This window comes from Nycticebus coucang, chromosome X (assembly GCF_027406575.1).
Source record: "Nycticebus coucang isolate mNycCou1 chromosome X, mNycCou1.pri, whole genome shotgun sequence".
NCBI lineage: Eukaryota > Metazoa > Chordata > Mammalia > Primates > Lorisidae > Nycticebus > Nycticebus coucang.
Window position 1 is genome coordinate 20,878,787 of NC_069804.1, and position 26,130 is coordinate 20,904,916.

The following is a 26,130-nucleotide window of genomic DNA, read 5'->3' on the forward strand; positions in this document are numbered from 1 at the left end:
GTGTAATTATTTTCATAACACTAGGAGGCCAGTTTCATAGGAGAAAAAGATTTGGTTTTCTTAGTCTGTTTTTAAAATTAAAAAAATTTTTCTAAAAATAAAATAAGGCATGAGGGTTCTATGTTTCCCCACAGCCTTACTGCCACCTGAATTATCTGATTTCCAGGTTCTGAGAAATCTGTTTGGTTTAAAATGACATTTCATTTTAATTTGTTTTCTCAGATTATTAATAAAGTTTTACATCCATATACTCATTTAGCCCTTTAGGGATTTTTCATTCTGCTAATTGCTCCATTGATCATCTTTGCCCAGCTTTCTGTTGTGTGTCCTAACCTTTCCTCCAACTACTCTGGAGGCTGAGGTGGGAGGATCACTTGAGCCCAGGAGTTCTAATTCACCCTGGCCAACATAGCAAGGCCACATTTTTTTACATCTCGTAAAAAAAAATTAGACATAATATTTTCCTTTATAAGACTGTTAAATAAAATACTTACATAAAATTCTTCTTTTTTTTTTTATAACATCTTATTTATTTATTTATTTATTTTTTGGCCGGGGCTGGGTTTGAACCCGCCACCTCCGGCATATGGGACCGGCGCCCTACTCCTTGAGCCACAGGTGCCACCCTACATAAAATTCTTAATCTGGTACTTGGCATACTCAAGTTAGTATTATAAACTTGAATTACTTATTTTCAGAAAGGAGAATTATGACATAATTGTTCCGACATCTGAGTCCCTACTGATGTGCCTCCTTTTGATATGCCTTCTAGAATGCCCATGCCTTCAGGGCTGGTTCTGGTTGTCCAGAATATCTTCTAGACCTTGGCCCTTTTAAGCATGTCCTCCCCCAATCAAAATGTACCCAAAATCATATATTCTATAAATTAAGAATCTCATCATGAAAGTATAGCTCTAAAGCAAACAGAAGAAAATATAAGAGATCAAGTGTGGTGGCTCACACCTATAATCCTAGCACTCTGGGAGGCCAAAGCAGGTGAATTGCTTGAGCTCAGTAGTTGAAGACCAGCCTAAGCAAGAGGGAGACTCTGTTTCTACTAAAAATAGAAAACCTATCTGGTATTGTGGCGGGAGCCTCCTCTAGTCCCAGCTACTTGGAAAGCTGAGGCATGAGGATTGCTTGAACCTAAGAGTTTGAGGTTGCTGTGAGCTATGATGATGCCATGGCACTCAACCCTGCGGTGACAAAGTGAGACTCTGTCTCAACACCCCCCCCAAAAAAAATACATGGGAATACTATTGTGACTTTGTTGCATTTAAATTTTTTCTATTAATTAGGTATGCACAAATGGTATCTCATTTTAATTTGGATCCTCCTTAACTCAGAAGATGGCACTGTGACAAAACAATATAAGAGGGCGGTGCCTGTGGCTCAGTGAGTAGGACTTGGGCCCCATATACGGAGGGTGGCGGATTCAAACCTAGCCCCGGCCAAACTGCAACAAGAAAATAGCCGGCATTGTGGCGGGCGCCTGTAGTCCCAGCTATACTTGGGAGGCTGAGACAAGAGAATCACCTAAGCCCAAGAGCTGGAGGTTGCTGTTAGCTGTGACGCCACAGCACTCTACCAAGGGTGACAAACAGTCTGTGTCTAAAAAATAAATAGATAAATATATATATGAGATTTGGGGACAGGATGGCCTTTGAAGCCACCAAATCAGACAATACAAAGCGATCTACTCTGTGGTCTGGGACATTGTATTTCAAAATAAGCTCTTTTTAACATGTTCATTTTAATTTACCTTTTTTTTTTTTTCCTTCTTCTTTCCTTCTTTAGGGAACCCCTTTTTTTCCTTCTTTTTAGGAGAAAAGAAGCTAGGTGGGGCAGGGAGGCTCACACCTGTACCTGTAATCCTAGCACTATGAGAGGCCAAGGCAGGTGGAATGCTTGAGCTCAGGAGTTCCAGACCAGCCTGAGCAAGAGCGAGACCTCATCTCTATTAAAAATAGAAAAATTACCTGGGCATCATGGCAGGCACCTGTAGTCCGAGCTATTCAAGAGGCTGAGATAGGGGGATCACTTGAACCCAGGAGTTTGAGGTTGCTGTGAGCTAAGCTGATACCACAGCACTCTAGGCTGGGAAACAGAGTGAGACTTTGTCTCAAAGAAAAGAAAAAAGAAGAAAAGAAGCTAACCTTTCTTTTTTTAAATGTATGTTCCTTGGTAGATTGCTTATCCTTTATGGGCCATATCCTTTGCCCATATTTCCACACAGTAGTTGTTACCTTCTTCCTTTCCATCATTCAGGACTCATATTTTTACAAATAGTTTACAAACAAGGCTGGGCGCAATGGCTCATGCCTGTAATCCCAGCACTCTGGGAGGCTGAGGTGTCCATCCTGTTGATGGTTAGTCTTAAAAGGCATTTTATAACAGTCAAGGAGAGGCATAAATACTTATCTTTGGAGAAAATAAATATAATGACTGAAATAACCTCTCCTTTGAAAAATAATTACTATTGGGGCCGGGCGTGGTGGCTCACACCTATATCCCAGCACTCTGGGAGGCCAAGGTGGGCCGATAGCCTGAGCTCAGGAGTTGGAGACCAGCCTGAGAGAGGCTGGTGAGAGCCGGTCTCTAAGAAATAGCTGCATGTTGTGGCAGGCGCCTGTAGTCTCAGCTATTTGGGAAGCTGAGACAAGAGAATCACTTGAGCCCAAGAGTTTGAGGTTGCTGTGAGCTATGATGCCATAGCACTCTACCGAGGGCGACAAAATGAGACTTTGTCTAAAAAAAAAAAAAAAAAAAGTTTACAAACATACTTGACAATACCTTTGTTTCTTTTACAGTTTCTTAACTTTCATACTTAATTCCGAGCATTCTTTTCTTACCTTTTTTTTTTTTTTTGAGGCAGAGTATCAATCACTCTGTCACCCTCATTAGAGTGCTATGGCATCGTAGCTCACAACAACCTCAAATTCTTGAGCCTTCCAAGTAGCTGGGACTACAGGCACTAGCCCTGGCTATTTTTTTTTTCCTATTTTTAGTAGAGAGAGTGTCTCACTCTTCCTCAGGCTGGTCTCTGGAGCTCAAGCAATCCACCCACCTCAGCCTCCCAGAGTGCTAGGATTGTAAGTGTGAGTCACCGCACGGACCTTCATTTCTTACCTTTCAACCACTTTGTTTCCATACTTTAATGGCTTCTGATTGTTTATTTTGAGACAGAGTCTCACTTGTCACCCTGTAGAGTGCTGTAGCATAATAGCTCACAGCAACCTCAAACACCTGGGCTCAAGTGATCCTCTTGCCTCAGCCTCTCGAGTAGCTAGGACTACAGGCGCCGGCCACTACACCCAGCTAGTTTTTCTTCTATTTTTAGTAGAGATGGGGGGGGGTCTCACTCTTGCTCAGGCTAGTCTCGAACCTGTGAACTCAGGCAATGCACAGAATGCTAGGATTACAGGCGCCAGCCACCATGCTGTGCCACCTTCTGATTCTTTTTCTAGCCCTTACATATCACTAGAAATATACATAGAGATAACACTTTACAATTTACAGAACGTTCATTTTTCCAGTTTAGGGAACCCCTTTTCTGTCATGGAAATACCTAGGAAAAAGAGGTTGGTTATCAGAAATTTGCTCGGAGAGTATACAATTGGAATGGAAAAAGATGAATAATGTAATTTTTTTGGTCTTTATAAAATAATTTCAAAGAAATGGATGTTGGGTTATAAAAATATGTTAATGAAAGTTAAATTATCATTTATTGAAAAATTAGAATTATATGTAAACTGGTAGGCTGCTGATTAAACTTGACAATGTATTATAAGCTCTTTTCTATGTCATTAATATTCTAGTTTTATTTCAATGGCCGTATAACATTGCAATGTTAAATATTCCATAATTTAATCAAACTCTATTTTTCCAATTTTGCTATATTATGAATAAAACTATAAGGAACATGCAACTACAGCTTCTTGCATATCGATGACTTTTTAAATAATTTTATTTTATTTTTTATTTGTTTTGAGACACAGTCTCAAGCTGTTGCCCTGGGTAGAGTGCTATGGCATCACAGCTCATAGCCACCTCAAATTCTTGGGCTTAAGTGATTCTCTTGCCTCAGCCTCCCAAGTAGCTGGGACTACAGGTACCTGCCACAATGTCGGGCTATTTTTTTGTTGCAGTTGTTGTCATTGTTGTTTTAGCTGGCCTGGGCTGGATTCGAACCTGCCAGCCTCGGTATATTTGGCCAGCGCCCTACCCACTGAGCTACGGGTTCCGCCCATTTTTTATGGTAATTTTTGAAACTCTTAGCAAAATCCTAGAGGAAAGAGTGCTATCTGTAAGTGTGAACAAAGTTTTATATACAGTATACATATTACCATGTTACATTTGAATTTTTTCTATTAATTAGGCATGCAAAATTGGCATCCCATTTTAATTTGCATTTTTTTTTGAGACAGATTCTCACTTTGTTACCATCAGTAGAGTGCCATGGCATCATAGCACACAGCAACCTCGAACTCCTGGGCTCAAGTGATCCTCTTGCCTCAGCCTCCCAAGTAGCTGGAACTACAGGCACTGGCCACAATACCCAGCTTATTTTATTGCACACTTACTATGTGCCAGGCACTGTTCTAGGCTGTCAGGATACAAGAATAAATGAGACAATTTTTCTCCTTTGTTTTTGTAAAATAAATGCCATTTATTTTTAAATCAATAATATGTGCTAAGCACTACTAAGTGTTGCAAGGATGTAGTAGCAAAAGATTAATGGACGCCAAGTTTTAGAAGTATGTTAAGGATGCTCGGCTGCTGTAGCTCAGTGGTTAGGGCGCCAGCCACATACACTGGGGCTGGTGGGTTCAAACCCAGCCTGGGCCTGCTAACCAGCAATGACAACTGCAATGACAACAAAAAAAATAGCTGGGCATTGTGGAGGGCGCCTGTAATCCCAGCTACTTGGGAAGCTGAGGCAAGAGAATTGAATTGCTTGAGCCCAAGAGTTTGAGGTTACTTGTGAGTTGTGATGCGATGGCACTCTACCCAGGGCAACATAGTGAGACTCTGTCTCAAAAAAATAAATAAATAAATAAGACAAACTCAAAATGCACTGTATTTGATGGTTAGGTGTAGATTTAGTTCAAAAAGGAATCAAAAGAACAATAAAATAGTAACAGTGCCATTGACAGAGCTAGAGAACACCAGAAAAGGAGCAGTTCAGTTTGGAATTCTTGAGTTTAAATGCTTAACAGACTTTTTTTTTTTTTAATTTTCCATTGAGGCGGAGTCTCACTCTGTTGCCCTGAGTGGAGTGCTGTGGCATCATCATAACTCACTGCAACCTCAAACTCACTACAACCTCAAACTCCTGGGCTCGAGCAATTCTCCTGCCTCAGTCTCCCAAGTAGTTGGGGCTAGGCACCTGCTGCAACAACACCCAACTATTTATTTATTTATTTAGAGACAGAGTCTCACTATGTCACCCTTGTTGTTGTAGTTGTCATTGTTGTTTAGCAGGCCTGGGCCGGGTTCAAACCCACTAGCCCCAGTGTATGTGGCCGGCCCCCTAACCACTAGGGCACCAGGCCAAGAATGTCCAGCTGTTGAGAGACTTCTAAGACAGCAAATAGGCAGTTAAATGTACAGGCCTGAGACTCAAGAGAAATTAGTTGGAGAGTGGCTCGGCGCCTGTACCTCAGTAGTTAGGGGGCCAGCCACATACACAAGGGCTGATGGGTTCGAACCTGGCCCAGGCCTGCCAAACAACAATGACAACAATAAGGGTGACAGAATGAGACTCTGTCTCAAAAAAAAAAAAAAAAAAATTAGTTGGAGATACCATGAGTAAGCTGATGCACCCCAATACATAATTTAGTCTATGGAAATGGATATAGTCTAGCAAGAATGTAGAACAATAAGGAAAGAGAAGGTGTCCTAGGATAGAGAGCTCAGGAACACCAGCATTTAGTTTTTTAAATGTATAGAAAGAGGAAACTGAGAAGAGGCTTTAAACCAGTGCTTCTCAACCTTCCTAATGCCTCGACCCTTTAATACAGTTCCTCATGTTGTGGTGACCCCCAACCATAAAATTATTTTCATTGCTACTTCATAACCATAGTTTTGCTACTGTTATGAATCGTAATGTAAATACCTGATATGCAGGATGTATTTTCATTGTTACAAAGGGGTCGCGACCCACAGGTTGAGGACCGCTGCTTTCAACTGAAAACTAGAAAGAAAACCGTAAGAGAATTTAGTATTAGAAGAAGGGAGGCAAAGGTATCAAGAAGAAGGGGATGTCTGGTTGGGCACAGTGACTCACACCTATAATCCTAGCAGAGACCAAGGTGGGAGGATGTCTTGAGCTTAGGAGTTCAAAACCAGCCTCTGAGCAATAGTGAGACCCCATCTCTACTAAAAATAGAAAAACTAACCAGGCATTGTGGTATGCACCCATAGTCCCAGCTACAGGGAGGCTGAGGCAGGAGAATCACTTGAACCCAGGAGTTTGAGGTTTCTGTGAGCTACGCTGAAGCCTTGGCACTCTAGCCTGGGCAACAGAGTAAGACTCTCTCAAAAAGTGTTGGGGGGGGGCAATGTCAATTAATATGAGATGTTGTTGAGAGAGAAGTGACATAGGATGAGCACTGAAAAATATCAATGGGATCTAGTCGAAGAGTTCATAGATGATCTTGAGAGGTCAGGCCCAGTGTGGTAGGGGAAGTTGAGCCAGGTTCGAGTGGAGGGAGGAGTGGGTGGAGTGGGCACAGATAGAGACTGAAAATACAAAAAATACCATCAAGAACTTTGACTTGGGCCAAGCGCAGTAATTCTTGGCTCACACCTGTAATCCTAGCACTCTGGGAGTCCAAGGTGGGTGGATTGCCTGAGCTCACGAATTGGAGACCAGCCTGAGCAAGAGTGAGACCCCCGTCCCGAAAATAGCCGGTGTTATGGTAGGCGCCTGTAGTCCCAGCTACTTGGGAGGCTGAGGCAAGAGAATCACCTAAGCCCAGGAGTTGGAGGTTGCTGTGAGCTGTGTGATGCCATGGCACTCTACCCGAGGGCCATAAAGTGAGACTCTGTCTCTACAAAAAAAAAAAAAATAAATAAATAAAAAATAAAAAACCAGAATTCATTAACAAAATTATCTTTGAAATTATTTCTGTAATTCAGCTGGGCACCCGTAGCTCCGTGGTTAGGGTGCTGGCCACATAACACTAGGGCTGGCAGGTTCAAACCCGGCCTGGGCCTGCCAAACGACGACAACTACAGCAAAAAAAAAAAAAAAAATAGCTGGGCGTTGTGGCGGGTGTTTATAGTCCCAACTACTTGGGAAGCTGAGGCAAGAGAATCGCTTAAGTTGAAGAGTTGGAGGTTGCTGTGAGCTGTGACGCTACGGCACTCTACCAAGGGCAGCATAGTGAGACTCTATCTCAAAAAAAAAAAAAAGAAATTATTTCTGTAATTCCTTAGAAAAATGCAGATATCTTACCTGGTATTTTACTTAGTAAGTTAGAAAAAGCCATTTGCTCGTTAAAATTTTGTTATTCACAGATAATTACAAATGACTGAATCCATTGTTTCTACCCAGTATTATGCTAGAAAACTATCTTCATAAAATTTTAGATTACGTTCGATTTACAGATTTTGAATACTTTAGCAATTGATGTCCATTTTACTTTTCCATTTGCTGAGATAAGACATTCATTTTTCAGCTCGGCACTTGTAGTTCAGCAGTTCGGGCGCTGGCCATGTACACCAGGGCTGGCCTGTTCGAACCCAGCCCAGGCCTGGTAAACAACAATGACAACTATAACAAAAAAATAGCTGGGCATTATGGCAGGCACCTATAGTCCCAGCTACTTGGGAGGCTGAGGCAAGAGGATCGCTTGAGCCCAAGAATTTGAGGTTGCGGTGAGCTGTGACGCCACACGGCACTCTACGGAGGGGCAACATAATGAGACTCAATCTCAAAAAAATAAAAAAAAAAGACATTCATTTTTCTCAAAATGTATCAGGTCAAGTTTAAAAAAGTTAAATTTATATGAAAATGTCTGTTAAAGGACATCAGTGTCTAAGCTTCCCATCCTTTTCATCTGTCATTAATCTGGACATAAGCAGGGCTTATTTAATAGAATTAATCACACCATATGTACCCTGCCAGGGATTCTCAACCAGAGTGATTGTATCCCCCAGAGAACATTTGGCAGTGTTAACAAGCCATTGCCACCACTCTACGAAGTTGTAATAACCAATAAATAAAAATGTTATTTTGGGGAGTGGCACCTGTGGCTCAAAGAAATAGGGCGCCAGCCCACATACCGGAGGTGGTGGGTTCAAACCTGGCCCCAGCCAAAAACTGCAACCAAAAAAAAAAAAAAAAAGTTATTTTTGGCTAATGTTCTGTTTGGTTATTTTTAATTATCACAGCCCCACACAACAAAGAACACTCAGGGGCAGTGCCTGTGGCTCAAAGGGGTAGGGTGCTGGCCCCATCTGCTGGAGGTGGTGGGTTCAAACCCAGCCCCGGCCAAAAACTGCAAAAAAAAAAAAACAAAGAGCACTCAAGCCCAAAATGTCAATAATGCAGGGGTTAAGAAACCCTGTTTTACACCAAGCACCTTGATGTCTAAAATATAACATAAACTAGTTCTTTGTTCATTAGAATACCTGCAGAGGAAAAAAATAAATTGTCATCATTTTAAAGTCATCGCAGCTTTGATTCTTATAAACTACAGAACATTAGGTTGAAATCTAGCTTCTATGTACTGTTAGATTTGTATGAGGAATTTCTTTTGGTGTTATATTTTCTTACATACAAAAATGGAACTTAGATGAAACCTTTCTTTCTGCTGCTCCCTCTTTTTAAAAAATTGTTTTATATATAGCACATCTTGAGGTTACCTGAACTTGACTAATATTGCCAGGAGTCCTAAGATGTGGACCATAGATGTGAGTTCAGTATAAATCATATGGCTGTTGGAAGGTAAGTCACTTAAAGAAACTTTCATTGTGCCACACTATTTCTCTGTCTGTAAAATAGACACCTGCCTTGCTTGTAGACATAATGTGAAAACATTTCACTTGGCAAGAAAGTGGCTATCCAAACCTAAGATCTGATACAAGAGAGGATGTAGCTCAAGCAGCTAGGGCACCAGCCACATACACTGGAACTGGAGGGTTCAAATCCAGCCTGGGCCTGCCAAACAACAATGACAACTATAATCAAAAAACAGCCGGGTGTTGTGGTGGGCGCCTGTGGTCCCAGCTGCTTGGAAGACTGAGGCAAGAGGATCGCTTAAGCCCAAGAGTTTGAGGTTGCTGTGAGCTGTGATGACACAGCACTCTACCCAGGGTGACAGCTTGAGACTCTGTCTCAAAACAAAAACAGTGAGTTCATGTTATCTTCCTGACTTTTTTTTTTTTTTTTGCAGTTTTTGGCCGGGGCTGGGTTTGAACCTGCCACCTCTGGCATATGGGGCTGGTGCCCTACTCCTTTGAGCCACAGGCACTGCCCATATCTTCCTGATGTTTTAAATGTCTTTTATTTTTAATTGAGAGTTAGTAAACCTGTCTTAAATCTTTGAAAGTCAGACCTGGAACACAGAAAGTGAATTTTTTAATTCTTCTTAAAGATCTCTGAGGAAGATTGTTCTGCAATCTATCAGGCTGTGCTAATATCTAGCTCATAATTTGACATTATAGTATAGCTTGATATAACTACTTGGGAAAGCAATTTATCAATATTTATCACCAAACTAAAACATGTTCATACCCTTTGAGGCCGTAATTCCGTTTCTGGGAATTTATCTTGAAGTAATAATCCTAAATACATACTAGGCTTTCTACGAAGAGAAAGTATGATTTGATTTACTACAGTGAGTAACTGTCCAACAACCAAAACAGTGGAATGGATAGATCAAATCGACTAACTTAACTCAGCTTTATGTCCATATAAAGATATTAAAAATTGTTTTTACAGAGCACATGTGATAACATTGGGAAATATTTTTATTAAAAAAACAAGATATGAAACTTTATTCACTGCGTGATTATCATAGCATGAGAAATGAAATCAGGCTGGGCACAGTGGTCTTTGATCCTAGCAGTCTGGGAGGGCGAGTTGGGCGGATTCCTTGCGCTCATAAGTTTGAGACCAGCCTGAGCAAAAGAAAGACCTCGTCTCTACTAAAAATAGAGAAACTGAAGCAAGAGGATTGCTTAAGCGCAAGAGTTGGAAGTGAGCTATGATGCCACAGCATTCTACCAAGGGCGACAAAGTGAAACTCTGTCTCCAAAACAATAAAAAATGAAAAATAAAATAAAATAAAATAAAACAAGACATGAAACTTTATTCACTGCATGATTATAATAGCATGACAAATGATATCAGGCCAGGCACGGTAGCCTGTAATCCTAGCACTCTGGGAGGCTGAAGATAGTGGATTGCTTGAGGTCATGAGTTTGAGACCAGCCTGAGCAAGAGCGAGGCCTGTTTTCTAAGTCGCGGGTGCCTGTAGTTCCAGCTACTCTGGAGGCTGAGTCAAGAGGATCAATGGAGCCCAAGCGTTTTAAGTTGCTTTGAGCTATGATGATGCCACTGCACTCTAGCCTGGCCAGCAAAGCTAGACTCTGTTTTTAAAAAAGATATTAAAAATTGTTTCTACGGGGCGGCGCCTGTGGCTCAGCGGGTAGGGCGCTGGCCCCATATGCCGAGGGTGGCAGGTTCAAACCCAGCCCCGGCCAAACTGCAACAAAAAAATAGCCGGGCCTTGTGGCGGGTGCCTGTAGTCCCAGCTACTCGGGAGGCTGAGGCAAGAGAATCGCCTAAGCCCAAGGATTTGGAGGTTGCTGTGAGCTGTGTGATGCCACGGCACTCTACCGAGGGCGATAAGGTGAGACTCTGTCTCTACAAAAAAAAAAAAAAAAAAATTGTTTCTACGGCCGGCCGGCCGCAGCCCCGCGTGCGCCCTCTCGTGCCTCGCCCGTGGGCACCCTGGAGGTGGGTGCCTGCGGTGCACGCTGCGCGGAGCGGCTTCGTTAAAGTCTTGTGGCTGGACGCGCGCCAGGGGCACAACACGCTCCGCTCCGCAAGGAGGCGGCAGCGCGCTGCGTGGTGCTAACTGCTTTCGCGGCCTGGAGCGTGTGCCGCTCGCTCAACGTCAACTTCAACCGCGGTGCGGCGGCGGGTCAGGGCGGCGCGCGCGGCTGCCGCAGGAAGCCAGCGGCGGCCTCGCAGCCGCGGGGCACCCGCCACTGGCAGAAGCTGCGTGGGGAGAGCGTCGCGCGGGTTGTGCTCGCCTGCCTGCCCGCCGGCCCGCGGGGCTGCTTCTCAAAGGTGGATGTGAGACCTTCTACTCAGAATACCGTGAGTGTTGGTTGGATGTGAAACCCATTTCCCAAGACAAGATCAAAAATGAGCGAGCTGGCCCTAAAGGTGGCTCAGGCCTGTAATGGGAGGCTGAGGCGCGTGGATTGCCTGAGCTCACAAGTTCAAGACCAACCTGAGCAAGAGTGAGACCCGGTCGCTACTAAAAATGAAAATAAATAAATAAATAAATAAATAACTGAGGCAAGAAGATCGCTTGAGCCCAAGAGTGTGAGGTTGCTGTGAGCTATGATGCTACAGCATTCTACCAAGGGCAACAAAGTGAGACTCTGCCTCAAAAAGAAAAAAAAAGGCGGGCAGGATACCGCTCTGGTCTCTCGGTTCTCTGCGCTGGTTCTTGGAGTTTGGTCTCCTTCAAAGTCCAAGACTGATATTGGGGGACGATCAGGGCCCAAAAGTCGTTTACGTGGAGTCCTGGGTGTTAATCACTGTTGTTCGGAGAGAATGGCAAAATGCTTAGCCGGGCGTTGTGGCGGGCGCCTGTAGTCCCAGCTGCTCGGGAGGCTGAGGCAAGAGAATCGCGTAAGCCCAAGAGTTAGAGGTTGCTGTGAGTTGTGTGACGCCACCGCACTCTACCCGAGGGCCGTACAGTGAGACTCTGTCTCTACAAAAAAAAAAAAAAAAAAAAATGCTGGCGGCCTTCCAAGGTTTTTCCCGAGTCTTACTCATGATTGGAACGGCCTTAACACGCGGAGTCCGGATTTGGAACGGCCTTAACACACGGAGTCGAGATTTTCATTTACGGACGTCCATTTACCCGGACCCTTGTTATGCTCCTGATCGGAACCGTGTCTTTCCAGCTTCGAATCCGCGGAAATTGAGCCAGATCACGGGCCAGGAGGCTGCAAAATTGTGCAGGGTCCTGCAGGAGGTCAGATTAAGGCTGGGACCTGCTGGGATCTCAGGACCAGATGTTTGCAGAAGGTTTCAAAAAGAAAGAAAGAAAGAGTGAGAAAGCCCTCGTCAGCCAGTGTGGAAAACCAGTGCTAAATGTCACGTATAGGCCAGCTTACTACCTGGGTGGTCCAGGTGAAATTCTTCCCTTCTAGCTGGGCGCCATAGCTCAGTGGTTAGCACACCAGAGCCGCCCCCTCCCCCCCCCCCGCACAGCAGGGGCAGTGGTTCAAACCTTAACCTGGGCCTAATTAACAAAAAAAAAAAAAAAGAGAGAGAGAGAGGGATTCTTTCCTTCTACCTTGGAAATATCTACCACGCATCCAAGTGCGAGTTCTTGCCAACTTGCAAATCACAGCCCTGCCAAATGTCTCCCGGTGGACCTCCGAGGCCTGCACGATCCACCAACACTACAAATGCATCCCTGTAGAAGACAGGCACACGGGTGACATTAGCTCCCACTTTCAAGAAGCAATAGACTTTATTGACTTTGTCAGGGAAAAGGGAGGCAAGGTCCCCGCCCACTGGAGGCCAGCATCTCCCGCTCACCCACCACTATTGTATGGCTTAGCAGGAAAACCAACTAGTTCCACCTGAAGAAGGCCTTCGCGTACTTGAAGCAGAGGATGCGTGTGATGTTGCCCAATGTTGGCTTGATGGATCATCTCCTGCAATGTGAATCCAGTATCCTGCCTTCTACCCCCAACCTCCAGCCACCCTCCTGCCAAGGGGGGCTGCGAGCTCCTCCTTGCTAGGCCACTTACATTGAGCCCTGATATGCAAGGCGCCTGCTGCACATTCCCTGTCTAGTTGCTGGCTGGTGTCCACCCACTGGACAGTCTCAGAGCTTTGCAGGAGCCCTGTGGCCACAGCTACATCCTGCTGAAACTGGGATAGAGGAGCCACCAAGAGCCCCTGTCAACTGTCATTTTGTTTCTTAAACTCGTGGACATTTCATACTTGGGCAGTACTGAACGCCTAGCTCTGTCCCACTGCCCCAGTGCAATGGTGAGCAGTCACCAGGCTTGCAAATGAACTTCACACTGACCTTGGAGATGGGTTCTCAGGACCGAAGGAAGGCCAAGCCATTCTGACTCGGGTACCTCCAGACCCACTGCCTTCTCTGGACTGCAGTCCTCACACCTCAGAGTTCGCCTTTTCATCTCAAGGGTAAGGCAACAAACACCTGCAGGAATGTGGGCGACTAGGGAAAACGGCAGTTACAAAGCCAATTCATTTTGAAGGAAGCACAATTTCCACCTTACTTTTTGAACCTTGGCAGTCTTCAGTGTGGGTCTTTGTTGCTTGAGTGCATAAGCCAATCATTATCTAGTCGGGAAAGTCACCCTCCTGGGTTTGTAGGGATGTAAGATACATGCTTATTTGAACTCTGAAATGTTTTTGAGACTCCTTCTTGGGTCCAATAGAGGTAGTTGGTTGAAGTACAAGATTTTGGCTTTCCAGGTTTCTTTTCCACTGTAGGTCTTCCCTGACCTTAGACTTTGGCATTCTTATTCAGACTTGAATCTGGCTCATTTCCTCAAAGAAATTCTTCATTTGAAAAGCATTTTTCAGATCACAGACCAAAAATCACCCCTTTAAAATGGTGGCAGTAGGTCCCAGAAGAAAAAGGGTACCTACCTGCTAGGTATTCTGGGTAGGTGGTATTGAAAAATGGTGATTTCCAGCTCGGCACCTGTAGCTCAAGCAGCTAAGGCACCAGCCACATGCACAAGAGCTGGCAGGTTTGAATCCAGCCCAGGCCTGCCAAACAACAATGACAACTGCAACCAAAAAATTGCTGGGCGTTTTGGTGGGCGCCTGTAGTCCCAGCTACTTGGGAGGCTGAGGCAGGAGAATCACTTGAGCCCAGGAGTTGGAGGTTGCTGTGAGCTGTGATGGCACAGCACTCTACCCAGGGTGACAGCTTGAAGCTCTGTCTCAAAAAAAAGAAAGAAAGAAAAAGAAAAATGGTGATTTCCTCAGCTTACTGTCCTGTATGCTCTGTGCTGTGTCTCCTCTCTTGTGACAGTTGTTTTCTTCCCTGCCCCTTCACCTATCCCCTGTCTTTCAGCTTTTGGCTACCTGGATTTGCAGATTTTGCAGTGTGGTACTACTTTTTTGTCTGTAGGTTATGTCTCCAGGGGAAAAGGCAATTTTTTTTAAAACCCTAGCAAATGTGAAGAAAACTAGTATGCTATTGGTTGTTGTTTTATAGCACAAAATAAAAGTAGTGAAAGGGAAAAAATTGTTTTTACAGAACACATATGATAACATGAGGAAATATTTTTGTTAAAAAATAGGATATGGCTTGGCACCTAAAGCACAGTGGTTACAGTGCTGGCCACATACACCGAGGCTGGCAGGTTTGAACCCAGCCCGGCCAGCTAAGCAACAATGACAACTGCAACAGAAAAATAGCCAGGTGTTGTGGTGGGCGCCTATAGTACCAGCTACTTGGGATGCTGAGGCAAGAGAATCATTTAAGCCCAAGTGTTTGAGGTTGCTGTGGCAACTAGGGCACTCTACCCAGGGCGACAGCTTGAGGCTCTGCCCCCCCCAAAAAACATATACATATATATATTCACTACATGATTATAATACCATAAGAAATGAAATCAAGCAAAATTTTATAAATTGGTATAATTTAAAAATGTTTACCCAGAAATTCTACTTCTAATAGTTGATCTTAGGGAAATAACTGGCTACAGGTAAGTTAATCACCATGCAAAAAAAAAAAAAAAAAGTAGAAACAGGGTCAGGTGCAGTGACTCATGCCTGTAATCCTAGCACTTGGGGAGGTCGAAGTGGGTGGATTGCCTGAGCTCAGGAGTTAGAAACCAGCCTGAACAAGAGCAAGACCCCGTCTCTAAAAATAGCTGGGCATTGTGGCAGGCACCTGTAGTCCCAGCTACTTGGGAGGCTGAGGCAAGAGGATAGCCTGAGCCCAAGAGTTTGAGGCTGCTGTGAGCTTTGTTGCCAACGACAACAAAGTGAGACTCTGTCTCAAAAAAAAAAAAACAACAACCTTATTTATTTATTTATTTTTAGTAAAAAGGTAGAAACAACTCATATACCCAAAAACTCAATTATAAGGTGTTGGGGGTTGAGGGTTCCAATTCCCCAAACCCAGTTGACCTGGTTCTATTACTTGGCCGAGCTAGAAAGTTCAACCAAGGCATGGTGGTAATCGAAAACAAAAGCAAGTGGAAACCGAAAATAAAACTGGAGTGGCACAGGCAATGTGGATAGAAAATAAAAGTAACTCACACAAATTTCAGGGTAATAAAGAGAGAGTTGATTTAGGAAGAACAAAGAGAAAGTTTAGAGCACTTCCTAAGAGAGTTGGAAGTGGACTCCTCTCATGGAGGAGAAAAGGTGAGAGAGATAGATGGTGATGCAAAGGTCTGCAAAAGCATAAATGCTTCTCTATTTGAAGTTGGTTGCAAGTCTTTCATTGGCTTCTCTGTGCCTCCAGGCAGTATTGCCCTTTTCTATTGGTCATTAATTGTCTTTCTGTTGGTCATTGGTTACCTAGGTTACCCCACACCCACATTCTTATGGGCTCTCCAGACTGCCTGGTTCAACAGGCCAGGTTTTACTTGTGTCCCTTCTCAGAAGGGATTAGTTGAAATCAATTATGGTAACAATACCATAGAAAAATGAGCAGCTAATAAAATGATGTGGAAATATGTTTATTAACATGACAACGTGGTCACAATATATTAAGTGAAAATGTAAGTTTAAAAGGGTAGACACATTAAAAATCCCTTATAAGGGTGGTGCCCGTAGCTCAGTCAGCAAGGGTGCCAGCCACATACACCCAGGGTAGCAGGTTCAAACCCGGCCTGGGTCTGCTAAGCAACAATGACAACTGCAACCAAAAAATAGCCAGGTGTTGTGGCTGGTGCCTGTAGTCCCAGCTAGTTGGGAGGCTGAGGCAAGAGAATCACTTGAGCCCAAGAGTTGGAGGTTGCTGTGAACTGTGATGTCATAGCACTCTACCCAGGGCGACAGCTTGAGACTCTGTCTCAAACAAACAAACAAATCCCTTATAAGAATAGGAAGAAATAAGAATGTGTGTATACAGCATATAAATATATAAGTCCAAAAGGATACTCTTCCTTTTAGCTGGTTATCTTTGAGTGGTGAAATTATAGGGAAGTTTTTTTTTCTTCATTTTGCTTATTTTTAAAAATATTGGTATAGTAAGTATGAATTACCTATATATATATATATATTTTTTTTTTTTTTTTTTTTTGTAGAGGCAGAGTCTCACTTTATGGCCCTCGGTAGAGTGCCGTGGCCTCACACAGCTCACAGCAACCTCCAACTCCTGGGCTTAAGCGATTCTCTTGCCTCAGCCTCCCAAGTAGCTGGGACTACAGGCGCCCACCACAACGCCCGGCTATTTTTTGGTTGCAGTTTGGCCGGGGCTGGGTTTGAACCCGTCACCCTCAGTATAGGGCCGGCACCTTACCAACTGAGCCACAGCCGCCGCCCGAATTACCTATATTTTTAAAAAGGAAATACATTAAATGTTAGCAATACCTACAGAATAGAACTATGGATGTTACTTTACATTTTGCTCTTGTATTTTCCCAATTGTCTTTACTTCTTTCACTTAAAAAGTGATGAGCTATAGGGGTGGTGCCTGTGGCTCAAGAAGTAGGGCGCTGGCCCCATATACTGGAGGTGCCGGGTTCAAACCCAGCCCTGGCCAAAAACTGCAAAAAAGAAAACAAACAAAAAAAAAGTGATGAGCTATAAAAGAAGGTCACCATCTAGTGTCTTCTTTAGAAGAAATATCTTGGGTTAATTATTTTCCTTCTTTAGAATATCCTGTCTCAGGACAGACTAGGATCTAAGAAATATCTTGGGTTAGTTACTTTCCTTCTTGAGAATATCCTGTCTCAGGATAGGCTAGGATACATTGTTGTAACAAACCCAAACAATAAAAATGTATTTCCCATTCATATTATCTGTCCATCTCAGGTTGTTTGGCAGCTCTGCCTATGGTAGTTACTTAGAAACTTAATCAGTAGGCTGAGTAACCAAGCACTTGGGAGGCTATAGTCCTACCTATCTGGGAGGCCGAGCTGGGTGGATTGTCTGAGTTCAGGAGTTCAAGATTAGCCAGTCGTTGTGGCAAGTGCCTGTAGTTCCAGCTACTGGGAAGGCTGAAGCAAGATAATTGCTCAAACCCAGGGAGTTTGAGTTTTCTGTGTGCTGTGATACCAAAGTACTCTAGCCCAGGCAACAGAGTGACACCCTGTCTCAAAAACAAACTAACAACAACAATAAAAAACAAATTTTAGTCTGTGGATCAGCTCCCATGTCAAACTTTGCCAGTTGCCATGCTAGCAGGAAAAATTGCTCTGGAAAGCCACACATCAGCAACAAATTGCTCCAGCCTGAAAATACTTATCACACAATGGCCACAACTAGTCATGTAGGCCTACTCAACCCAAAGGGGGCCAGGAGGTGGGGAGAGTAGGTTATATTTGGTGAATGGCACCTAGTAATACAGCTCAGACTGTAGTAAGTAAATACTAGAAGAACTGTTAGGGGGTCATACTCTTGGTACCTGCTTCTTGAGTCTGGCCAACTTGATCTTGTTACATACATTGTAGAAATCACTCAGTGTGTCAGATGGAGACCAGAAACTACAAGCAAAATAGGAAGTGCTTTTTGTAAAATCAAAGTAGTAACAATGTTACCAAAGAAGGTTCAGCTGCCTGTTAATGTCAGCTAGTATGTAGAGATGGGGATAGTTCCACCAAACTATTTGTTAGAAGGTCAGTAATTCTGCACAACAGTGAGAGTAGTCTATCCAAGACTGTTGTGTTCTTCCATTTCCAAAATCAGTTTTTTATTTTTTTTTTTGTTTTTTCCTTTGAGACAGCCTCAAGCTGTCACCCTGGGTAGAGTGCCATGGCATTACAGCTCACAGCAACCTCCAACTACTGGGCTTAAGCCATTCTCTTGCCTCAGCCTCCCAAGTAGCTGGGACTACGGGCACCCGCCACAACGCCCGGCTATTTTTTGCTTGTAGTTGTCATTGTTGTTTGGCAGGCCTGGGCTGGATTTGAACCCACCAGCTCTGGTGTATGTGGCTAGTGCCTTAGCTGCTTGAGCTACAGGCCAAGCCTGTTTATTTATTTATTTATTTATTTATTTTTGAGACAGAGTCTCACTTTGCCATCCTTGGTAGAGTGCTGTGGCGTTACAGCCCTTAGCAACCTCAAACTCTTGGACTCAAGCAATTCTCTTGTCTCAGCCTCCTGAGTAGCTGGGACTACAGGCACCAGCCACAAAACCCGGCTATTTTTTTGTTGTTGTTGTTTGTTTGTTTTTTAGAGCCGGGGTCTCACTCTGGCTCAGGCTGGTCTCGAACCTGTGAGCTCAGGCAATCCACCTGCCTTGGCCTTCCAAGTGCTAGGATTACAGGCATGAGCCATGGCGCCCAGCCCCCAAATCACAATTTTATATAGAAAAGTTAAAAGCAAGAACTGTACTAACCCTTATCTTAAGCAACAATAATTGCCATAACCCATTGATACCCGAATTTCATCTTCAGTAGGTCCTGAATCCACGGACCACAGATTAGTGATAAGACAGGATTTATTTACAGAAAAGAATACAAAAACACCAAAGCTCCTGGCGGAGAGACATAAACCAACTTGGGAAAAAGCTCTCTCTCTAGCCGTGCTCTTTGCCCAGGAGTGGGGGTATATGTGTGTGTGGTTGCATGGGCCCTCTGTTGTTAGATCTAGTGGGGACATGGATGGGTCCTCTGTAGTTACATTTAGTGTGGACAGGGTAGCAAATGAATGGGTACAATCCCTTTGGTTCCCAGGCCTAGGAAACCTACATGAAATTGACCAGGCCTGGGAAATGGGTGTTTCCTGTTCAGCTGCAAGTGCAAGGGGAGGGAGACACTAAGGTGCTGGTGTCTCCCTAGTAGTTGTCTGGCCCCTCTGGCTGCTGGAGCTTCCTGTGGGGGGCGGGGGAGGAGCTGCCTACCCTCCAGCCTGCTGGTTCCTCTGCCAGCTGCCACTGCACCAACACCACCAGGGTGAAGGTGGCAGGTCCTCCCCTCAGCTCTGCCAAGCTGGCTGGGGCACCACCTGTCCTGTATCACCATGACCCATAATAAACAATAATCAACATAACCCATGATCCATATAACAACATTCCAATTCAAAAGTTAATCTCCTCAGTCAGGCTTGGCGCCTTTAGCACAGTGGTTACTGCATCAGCCACATACACTGAGGCTGGCGGGTTTGAACCCAGCCTGGGCCAGCTAAACAACAATGACAACTGCAACAAAAAAATAGCCGGGCGTTGTGGCGGGCACCTGTAGTACCAGCTACTTCGGATGCTGAGGTAAGAGAATTGTTGAAGCCCAAGTGTTTGAGGTTGCTGTGAGCTGTGGTGCCACAGCATTCTACCAAGGGCAACATAGTGAGACTCTGTCTCAAAAAAAAAAAAAAAATCTTGTAAATCAGTCGCCCTAAACTACTCACTTTGGGGTCCAGCGAGGTGGCTCACTCCTATAATCCTAGCACTCTGGGAGGCCAATGTGGGCGGATTGCTTGACCTCAGTTCAAGACCAGCCTGAGTAAGAGTAAGACCCTGTCTCTAAAAAGTAGCCAGTGTTGGGTGGCGCCTGTGGCTCAAAGGAGTAGGGCGCCAGCCCCACATACCAGAGGTGGTGGGTTCAAACCCAGCCCTGGCCAAATAAACTGCAAAAAAAAAAAAAAAAATAGCAGGTGTTGTAGTTGTAGTCCTAGCTACTTACAAGGCTGAGGCAAGAGGATCGCTAGAACCCAAGAGTTTGAGGTTGCTGTGAGCTATGATGGCAAGGCATTCTACCAGGGGCGACAAAGTGAGATTCTGTCTCAAAAAAAAAAAAAAAGAAAAAGAAAAAACATTGTATGTATATATATATATATATATATATATATATAGGCTCGGTGCCTGTGGCTCAAGAGGCTAAGGCGCCAGCCACATACACCTGAGCTAGTGGGTTCGAATCCAGCCCGGGCGGCCAGACAACAATGATGGCTGCAACCAAAAAATAGCCAGGCATAGTGGCGGGCGCCTGTAGTACCAGCTATTTGGGAGGTGGAGGCAGGAGAATCGCTTGAGCCCAGGAGTTGGAGGTTGCTGTGAGCCGTGATGCCACAGCACTCTATCCAGGGGGACAGCTTGAGGCTCTGTCTCAAAAAATATGTGTGTGTGTGTGTGTGTGTGTGTCTGTGTGTGTGTGTGTGTGTATACATATATACGTACACTTTTAGGTTAAAGCCGAATTTACAAAACAAGGATGAAAGACATGAAGTGGAGGTCGGGTAGGTTCTAAACTGGTCAGGCCAGCTGTGTCCTCTCAGCCCTAGCCTGAGTGACCCCATCTTATTCTCACTATATGGGCTCCCAACAACACATTCGTTGATTCTATGGCAAGGCAAGAAGAGGATAGAGGAGCCCGCAAACATACACAGATGGCAGTGTTTCACATTTACTCAGAATATACTCAGCTGGGCAAAGGAAATTGTGGCTTTCTTTTTTCTCTCTGCTGTGATGTACCTTAGAAGCCCCTACCTTGTAGGTCAAAGTAGTTAGAGGGGACAAGATTAAGTCCAATTTATTAACCTCAGTTCAATTCCATATTAAAATATCTTTGTGGTCGGGCTCAGTGGCTCACGCTTGTAATCCTAGCACTCTGGGAGGCTGAGGCGAGGATTGCCTGAGCTCACAGGTTTGAGACCAACCAGAGCAATGGCGAGACCTTGTCTCTAAAAAGAGCCAGGCTTTGTGGCAGGCGCCTGTAGTCCCAGCTACTCTGGAGGCTGAGGTAAGAGAATCACTTGAACACAAGAGTTTGAGGTTGCTGTGAGCTATGACGCCAGAGCACTCTACCAAGGATAAGCGTGACTGCCTCAAAAAAATAAAATGTCTTTGTAAGTAAGTGGTCTCTACTTGGATGACTCAGTTAAATGCTCATCCATTGGATGACTCAGTTAAATGCTCATCCATTAAGAGTTCCATCTCCAATGGGGGAGGCTAAAGCAGGTGGATTGCTTGAGCTCAGGAGTTCCAGACCAGCCTGAGCAAGAGCAAGAGCCTATCTCTAAAAATAGCTGAGCAGTGTGGTGGGTACCTGTAGTGCCAGCTACTCAGGAGGCTGAGGCGAGAGAATCAATTGAGCCCAAGAGTTTGAGGTTGCTGTGAGCTATGACGCTGCAGCACTCTACCAAGGGTGACAAAGTGAGACTTTGTCTCAAAAATAAAAAGTTCTACCTCTCACTCTGCTCCTCTCCAGGAGGAGTGAGAGAGGGGTGTGGCTTCTGTGACCTCACAGTAGCAAAGGGCAGATGTTAATCTTCCCAAAGAAAATCATGATCCAGACTAACCCCTGCAGGTCCTCTGCTTTCTCAGCAACCCAGCTAACATACTTCCTGCCCTGGTACTTCAACCTGGAAGGAGGAGATCAGGACAATTGTGTCCTGTGATCTGCCTCCTGGACTGGACTCTCCCTTTTTTCCCCTAAAACTGAGTCCAGAGAAGAGGATAATTTCCCTTCTATTCTTTACAGCCTAGGGTGGGAAGAATCCCTTCTATCCTGCACACACGCCTCCTATTGAAAAGGAAGCTCTGTTATTTAGAAATCCTTTTCTCCAAAGAGCCTAGATTTTATATACATTGTCTTATTTAACAAAAAGGTGAAGAGGGTGGCACCTGTGGCTCAGTGAGTAGGGCACCAGCCCCATATACTGAGGGTGGTGGGTTCAAACCCAGCCCCAGCCAAAATGCAAAAAAAAAAAACCTAAAATTGCCGGGGGCAGCGCCTGTGGCTCAGTTGGTAAGGCGGCAGCCCCATATGCCTAGGGTGGCGGGTTCAAACCCGGCCCCGGCCAAACTGCAACCAAAAAATAGCCAGGCGTTGTGGCGGGCGCCTGTAGTCCCAGCTACTTGGGAGGCTGAGGCAAGAGAATCACTTAAGCCCAGGAGTTGGAGGTTGCTGTGAGCTGTGTGAGGCCATGGCACTCTACCAAGGGCCATAAAGTGAGACTCTGTCTCTACAAAAAAAAAAATATATATAGCCGGGTGTTGTGGCGGGCGCCTGTAGTCCCAGCTACTCAGGAGGCTAAGGCAAGAGAACCGCCTAAGCCCAAGGATTTGGAGGTTGCTGTGAGCTGTGACACTGCAGCACTCTACTGAGGGTTAATAAGTGAAACTCTGTCTCAAAAAAAAAAAAAGAGGTGAAGAAAATCAAAGCTGACGAATGGCCTCTGTGTGTTAGGCAGCACCTGTCTGTCCTTTTCTTTCCTGGACTATAAGCTTGATAACTCAGTCTGAAGGCTACCAGGAAATGAGATTTAAAGGGGCAAATCAAAATGCATTGGCTTAATTCTTTTTTTGAACCTGCCACCTCCAGCATATGGGGCCAGCACTTTGAACCCCCGGCGCTGCCCAATTCTTATGAAATGAGGTCCCCAGAGAGGTGAAACTGGATGAACTGAAGTAATGAGATACCCATTTTCTTGAGTGTCTTATGAGATCTATCTCTGTTCTTCAGAGTAACAAAGTATGATTTTCAAAACTACAACCTTAATGAAAATACAGAATGAACACATCTCAAGTTTTATGCATTAACGAGGGAGCCAGCAGGATGGTAAATCTGATACAAAGGAGAATTCAAAAGACAGAGATTTATATGTGTACAAAGGAAAAGCATGCTGACATAGGTTTGCCGAGTTAGAGGCAAAACAGGGCAATAAAATCATAACCTTTGGGGTTATCACTTCTGCACAGAAATCATTTGCATCTTTACTGGAGAGAAAGTTAACATGCCTGGCCCTACATCAAGCAACAGTTTATTCTCTTAGAGAACGTAATAATCCTTGGGTGGGCCCTTTAGATAGAGGTTTTTAAATAAAGCTTCATTCTGCAAGTTGAAAGGACAGTCATGCTTTTGCCTTGTTGCCAAGTGTTAGGTAATTTTTCTTAATTTTGTCAAACATGGAATACATCCCAGCAAATACAAACTCTGGAGAGGTGAAGGAAAAAAAGATCTGTGAATGGATTTATAAAAAGCCTACAGACATAAAAGATGAGGATTTTAAAGCAAATAAAGGTTTCTGCCTTAGAGACCAAGCTAACTGGGTATTTTAGACACCTGAATATATGAGTTTGTTGTAAACTTACAGATTTTATTTTATTTATTTATTTTTTTGAGACAGAGCCTCAAGCTGTTGCCCTGATCAGAGTGCTGTGGCATCACAGCTCACAGCAACCTCCAACTCTTGGGCTTAAGCCATTTTCTTGCCTCAGCCTCCCAAGTAGCTGGGACTACAGGCGCCCACAATGCCCAGCTATTTTTTGGTTGTAGTTGTCATTGTTGTTTGGCAGGCCCAGGCTGGATTCGAACCCTCCAGCTCTGATGTATGTGGCTGGCGCCTTAGCCGCTTGAGCTAGAGGCACCGAGCCAGATTTTAAATATTTTTAAGTAATCCTTTCTTTAGAATTATAGTCTAGATAGACTTAACTAAGGCCTGTGCAATTCCATTACCAAAACAGATTAATCTGGTTAAATGAAACCATAAGGGCATATGATAATAATTTTTCAGTGGTCGTAGGTGACCTTCACCTCATTTTTTCCATTCTTATTGTTTTGTAAATTTAGGTCACACTTTAAAGATGCCTTTCTTGAGTAGTTTAGGAGCATTGATTTAGGAGATTAACTTTTGAATTGGAAATGTTGCAATAGGTTGCTGGGTTATGATTATTATTTAGAATAAGAGGTAATGTCTTTGTTTTGAACTTTTATGTATTGTGGTATTGGAAATGGGAGAACAGAACAGTTTTGGAGAAGCTACTCTCACTGTTCTCTGGAGTAGCAGCCTTCTGACAAAGCGTAGTGGACCTATCCCCATCTCTGCATATTGGCTGACAGTAACAGGCGGCCAGACTTTTTTTGTCCAGTAACAGTCATAGGTTACATAGGTTGCCATAGCCTACTAAATGTGTGTTAGACTATTAGATTACTGAAGTGACAAACATTATTACATCAATAAGGCATATTCAGAGTTGGCTAAACTTTAAGGAATTTAGCACAGTTTACATATAAACTACTCTCCAACCGATAGCAGTTTCTAAAACAGATCTATCTGGTATTTTAAAATCTCTTAACAGCTCATTTGTAATGCAGCTCCCTACTCACAGGTTTTTTTTTTTTTTTTTTTGTGGTTTTTGGCCGGGGCTGGGTTTGAACCTGCCACCTCTGTCATATGGGACCAGCACCCTACTGCTTGAGCCACAGGCGCCGCCCTACTCACAGGTTTTTGAAAAGTGTTCTGTTGGTTAGAAATAAAAGAAAATGAACATTACAATAGAACAAAGCCTGCTCTGCATAGCAGATTCCCTGTGGAATTTTGTTTTCTGAGCAGAGAGCAAGATCATCTGATTAAAAAGCTCAAGTTCTCTGAAACTTTCTATTGAAGGCTATGGTGTGTAACATGAGCACATTTCCATACTACGGTTATTCAACTGTGGAAAATACAGGAACTCACAAAAATCTTTTCCTTTAAAAGTTGAATGTAGCCTGTAGCTCATTTTTTTTGAACCCGCCACCTCCGGGTGCCTGTAGCTCAATGGTGCCTGTAGCTCAATGGTTAGGGCACTGGCCACATACACCAGGGCTGGCAGGTTCGAACCCGGCCCAGGCCACCTAAACAATGATGACAACAGCAACAGAAAAATAGCCAGGCGTTGTGGTGGGCGCCTGTGGTCCCAGCTACTCGGGAGGCTGAGGCAGGAGAATCACTTAAGCCCAAGAGTTTGAGGTTGCTGTGAGCTGTGGGCGACAAAGTGAGACTCTGTCTCAGAATATATATATATATAAAAAGTTGAATAAAATCTAAGACACTGTATGTTGGTGAAGAAATGAGAAATCTAAGGTGTTATTCAACTACTTAGGTGTTTTTTCCTACAAGAAAACAAATACCAACATTTGAGAAAGCATTGTAACTCAAAAGCATGACCAAAGCTAAGAAATTTAAGTAACTATGTTGCAAAAACACAGGAACATAGATTCTGTTGACTAATCCAAATAGATCATTAATCATGTTCCTGACAGTGTGGAATGCGGATTTGCCTGCTATTCTGAGACTTTTTGTTTTGGAAAAAGAGTCATCTGAGAGCAGTGTGAGGAATGCAGGAGACTGAAATCAGAGTGATCAGTTAGGAAGGGGATACTGAAAAAAAAAACAACAACACAACAACAAAAAAATAACACTCTGAGAGGCTGAGGCAAGTAGATTGCTGGAGCTCACGAGTTTGAGACCCCGTAAGAGTGAGATCCCTTGAAGAACATTCTACAGAATACCTGAATAGGTCTTCTCAAAACTGTCATAATTAAAAACATTAAAATAGAAGAAGCTGTCACGGCCAAGAGGAGCCTCAGATATGACTATATGTAACACAGTATCTTTACTGACATCCTGGAACAGACAAAAAATATAAATTAGGCAAAAGGAAATCTGGAAAAAAAAAAGAATGAGATCCCATCTCTACTAAAAATAGAAAAACTGAGTGTTGTGGTAAGCACCTGTAGTCACTCTACCCAGGGTGACAGAGTGAGACTCTGTCTCAAAAAAAAAGAAAGAAAAGAAAGAAAAAGAAACTAAAAGGAAAGGAAAATATTGCAACATTTGAGGTAAGAGACAATGAAGTCCTAAATCAAGGCAATGGCTATGGGAACAGAGGAAAAAGAACACAAGCAGTGAACCTTAAGAGAAGCCACATGTTCTGAAAGTTGACCTTGAAAGAAAAAAAAAAAAAGAGTAGCTGCATGGTGATGAAGGAGGAGT

At 43.9% G+C, this 26,130-nt stretch overlaps 1 pseudogene; it reads left to right on the forward strand.

The window, feature by feature from the left end:
• The first annotated feature begins 8,942 nt into the window (after positions 1 to 8,942).
• On the forward strand, positions 8,943 to 13,139 carry LOC128576711 (dual specificity protein phosphatase 5-like; annotated as a pseudogene).
• The last annotated feature ends 12,991 nt before the right edge of the window (positions 13,140 to 26,130 follow it).